We start from the raw sequence: 5,000 nt of genomic DNA on the forward strand, positions 1-5,000 counted from the left end.
GGAGACCGCCTGGGAATACCAGGTGCTATAAGCATTTTTGTTTTAGAAAGAAGAAGAATTCCAAAAAAAAAAAAAAAAAGAGTGCCTGAGCCTGTTCAATAGCCAGAATTTGGCTGCGGATTTCGCTTATGGCCATACCACCCTGAGCAAGCCCGATCAGAGTACGAAGAAGAAGAAGAGTTCTTGAACTCTTAAATAGCCAGAATTTGGCAGCAGCTTTCGCTTATGGCCATACCACTCTGAGCACGCCCGATCTCGTCTGATCTCGGAAGCTAAGCAGAGTCGGGCCTGGTTAGTACTTGGATGGGAGACCGCCTGGGAATACCAGGTGCTATAAGCATTTTTGTTTTAGAAAGAAGAAGAATTCCAAAAAAAAAAAAAAAAAAAAAAAAAAAAAAAAAGAGTGCCTGAGCCTGTTCAATAGCCAGAATTTGGCTGCGGATTTCGCTTATGGCCATACCACCCTGAGCAAGCCCGATCAGAGTACGAAGAAGAAGAAGAAGAGTTCTTGAACTCTTAAATAGCCAGAATTTGGCAGCAGCTTTCGCTTATGGCCACACCCCTCTGAGCTGGTGCAAAGAGTGTTTGAAGCTTCAAGCTATTTTCTGAACTTTCAGGTTGAATTTAAAGTTTTGTTTTCTCCAAGTTCTCAGTTTTGTTTTCTCCCCGCTCACCTGCAGCGTCTGCTGTTTGTGGGGGGAGGTTTTTTGAGTTTGTTTTGATATTGAATGGAGCACATGGAGGGAAACAATGGAGTGCAACAAACAGGCCTAGGACCTAAAAAAGGCACCGGGAATCACGTTGAAATGGAGGAGAAGATGTTTGACAAGAAACTAACAGTGAGTGTGGAGATTGTTGGAGAGGAGAAAATCACAATGATGGAGTTACTTAGAGGAATCAAGGAAGTGTGTGGAGCGGTTAATGGATGCCGGTTTAAAGGAGACCAAAAATATGAAATCACAATGAATCACATAAAAGGGAAGGAAAGACTGATTGATGGCTTTAAAATTAGGAACTGTCAAATTATGGCCAGAGATCTTGCTAATGATGAGCTTGTTGTTTCATTCATGAATCTTCCGGTTTACATAACAGACGAGGAGATTATGGAGAAGCTTAATGGTTGGGGGGTCAAAGCAACAACCCCGATCAAGAGGAGGAAATGGCCGGGAACGGACATTGCAGATGGGACTCGCTTTTGTAAGGTCAAATTCTCAGACACTGTTCAGTCGTTGCCGTACTCGACCAAATTTGAAACGCTGGAGGGTGCAGAGTATTTTCGGGTAATTCACAACAAACAAGTGAAAGTCTGTCGTATTTGTATCCAACCTGGACATGTATTAAGAGACTGCCCTGAATTCGCCTGTCATAAGTGTGGTAAACAAGGGCATTATGCCAGAGAGTGCGAAGAATTGAGTGGTGCACGGTACAGTGATATGATGGGGGATACGAGCTCGTCCAAGGGAGCGCATGGGGAAGAGAACCGAACCATACAAGGAGGCGCGATGGGGAGTACCTTTGATGATATGGGCAGTCAGCCACTGCATTCGGGACAAGAGGACCACACAACTCAAGCCGAGGGTGGCACTCCCAGCCTCCAGAGAATGGGACCAGTGGACCGGCGGTTAATGGACAATAAAGAAAAGGAAGTGCATGTGAGTAAAACAACTGTGGTCGATGAGACCCCAAAATCTCCATGTTTGGCTAAAATTGACTATAGAAGTAAGAATGAGAGTAATGGTGATGATGATGATGATGATGATGATGATGATAGTGACGATGAGAGTGATGATGCTGAGTATGATGACGATGAGTATGATTTGTATAATGAAACAGCTTGTGAAAATATGCAACTGATTGGTAGAAAAAAAAGGCTGCTAAATGACAAAGGAGAGAAGGGGAACCTAAAGAAAAAGAAATGAGGTACATCCTGCTTCTTTTAACTACTGCTATGATTAAAGTAGCGTCCTTAAATACTAATGGACTTGGAAACATGCGCAAAGCTTATGGGTTTACAGCATTTAGTGAGCATGATGTATTAGAATTTAAAGTGGGTAAAAAGTATGTGATTTTTGTGTTATGCCTCAATTTATTTTTTATTTTTTTTGGGTTGCTCTCATGGCCACGGTAACATCAATAAACATAAATGGGTTAAGGGATAAAAGGAAGATGAAAGATTTACTATTTACATATAGGAGTGATATAATTTGTATACAGGAAACAAATTGGGAAGAAGATAAGGTGAGGGAGATGAGAGAAGAGTGGAAGGGGGATATATATTATAATAATGGAGCCAGTAATGCAAGAGGTGTGGCAATATTAATAAAAACAGACAAAGTAGATAATATAAAAGAAATATATAAAGATCAGAGAGGAAGGATTTTGGTAGTGGAATTTAAGTATGGAGAGATAGATTTTAGATTAATAAATATATATGTTCCAAATATAGAATTGGACAAGAGAGAGGTTATAGAAGAGTTAAGAGGGTTGGTGGTTGGGAAATGCATTATAGTGGGAGACTTCAACACAAAATGCAGTAGATTGGATGTCGGCAAGGGAGTAAAATTTAGATGGGAGAAGTCGAGGGGATTGTTGTTGGATATAATAAGGGACAAGGGATTGATAGATGTATGGAGATATGAAAATCCAGATAAGAGGGAATTCAGTAGGAGGCAGTTAAGGGAAGGGATATTGAAACAGAGTAGAATAGATTTAGTGTTAGCAAAGGAAGGAATAATTAGGTATATAGATGGGATAAGGTATCAAGAAAATAGTTTAAGTGATCATGATAGTGTTAGATTCAAAATCAAGATAGGAAATGAAGAGGTAGGAGGAGGGATGTGGGTATTGAATGCAGGGTATATTGAGGAAGGAGAATATGAGATGCAGATGAAAGATTTATTGAATAGAGAGAATGAGAGGATAGATGAGTATAAAAGGAATGGTGTCACAGATGATGGAATAGGAGAGAGATGGGAGAAAATGAAGGATCAAATCAAATCAATTAGCATAAAATACAGTAAGAAAAGAAGGAGGAAAAAGATAAAGGAAGAAAGTTTGTTAAGAGAAAGATTGAGAGAAGAGTTAGACAAGGTAGAGGATGAAGACGGATACAGTATGGAAAAATATATAGAGGTTAAAATGGCATTAGAGAAATATGAGAGAGAGAAATGTAGAGGAGCAATCTTAAGAAGCAAGGCAAAATATGCATTAGAAGGTGAAAAATGTACAGGGTATTTTTTGGGTCTTGAGAAAAGGAGACAAAGTAAAACATATATTCATGAAATAAATACAAAAGAAGGTAAGACAACAAAAGACTATGTAGAGATTTTAGAGAGAGTACAGGAATTTTATGAAGAATTATATAAAAAGGGAGGAGTAGATGAGAAAAGTATGGGTGATGTGTTGGAAAGCGTGGAAAATGTTCTAATGAAGGAAGATGGAGACTGGTGTGATAGGGAGATAGAAGAGGCAGAAGTGATAGAAGCAATAGGGGGGTTAAAGAGCGGAAAAAGCCCGGGAAGTGATGGAATAGGTATTGAGTGGTATAAGGTATATAAAGAAGAGGTAGCACCAATATTGGTGGAAGTATTTAAAGGAATAGAAAGAACAGGGGTAGTACAAGACAGGATGGTAGAGGGAGTGATAGCTTTAGTTTATAAGAAGGGAAATAGATTGGATATAGGGAATTACAGACCAATCAGTCTGCTAAATGTTGATTACAAAATATTGACCAAAATTTTAGCTAATAGGGTAAAAAGAGTGATTGGGGGTATAGTGCAACCAACGCAGAGTTATAGTGTACCAGGTAGGGATATAGCGGATACGATAGCGACAATAAGAGATGTGATAGAATATATGAAACAAGATAGGAAGGGAGGAATTGTATTGGGGATAGATTGGAATAAAGCTTTCGATAGGGTTGAGCATGAATATCTATTTAGAGTATTAGAAAAGTTTGGATTTGGGGTGAAAATGGTGGGATGGGTGAGGAAACTATATGAGAAGGCAAAGAGCTGTGTAAAGATAAATGGAGTGTTAACGGATAAGTTTGAGATTGCAAGGTCAGTGAGACAGGGATGTCCCCTGTCTGCATTACTATATGCAATTTCTGTAGAGCCCCTAGCCACATTAATTAAAAGAGATAAAAAGATAGTCGGGATTGATTTGCCGTATGGAGGTATTTGTATTATAAATCAATATGCAGATGATACCACAATCACTGTGAGGAGAGGAGAGGATGTTAAAAGAGTTCTAGAGATCGTAGAGAAATATGGGAAGGCATCGGGGGCGAAAATAAATAGGGAGAAATCAGATTTGATGTATATAGGAGAGGTAGAGAGAGTAGAGGTTGGGGTAAAAGTAGAAGAAAAGTATCTAAAAGTGCTGGGGGTGTATTTAGGGGTAGAAAGCCAAGAGGCAAGAGATGTGACTTGGACCGGAGTGATTAACAAAATAAGAACAGTATGTACAGCATGGAAAGGGAGGAAATTAAAGTTAAATGGGAAAGTAATTGTAGTAAACAGTCTGTTGCTTTCAGTATGTGTGTATGTAATGAGTGTAATTGAAATGCCAGAGTGGGTGATGAATGAGTTAAATAAAATTGTGTGTGATTTTATATGGGAGGGCAAAGGGGTGAAAATAGCACAGAAAACATTAGTGGGAAAGAGATGGGAAGGAGGTTTAAACTTGATGGATCTAGAAATAAAAAGGACTGCAATGAGAATAAAAACTGTGGTGAAATATGTGGGGGGCAGATGGGAGTATGGATGGAAGGAATTCTTAAGAAAATATATTGATGATGTGGGAGGAATAGGTGAAAATGGTTGGTACATGGGTTTTAAAAAATCTATGACAGGAGGAATACCAGAAATATACCGGGAGGTATTAGAGGCATGGAGGCGGTTTCTACCTAAAGTAGATTATGAGTGTGAAAACTTACATATGATTAAAAACTTACCGCTGTTTCTAAATGAAAAGTTTAAACATAAAAACAAAACGTT

Source organism: Gobio gobio (assembly GCF_949357685.1).
Source record: "Gobio gobio genome assembly, chromosome: 8".
Lineage (NCBI taxonomy): Eukaryota > Metazoa > Chordata > Actinopteri > Cypriniformes > Gobionidae > Gobio > Gobio gobio.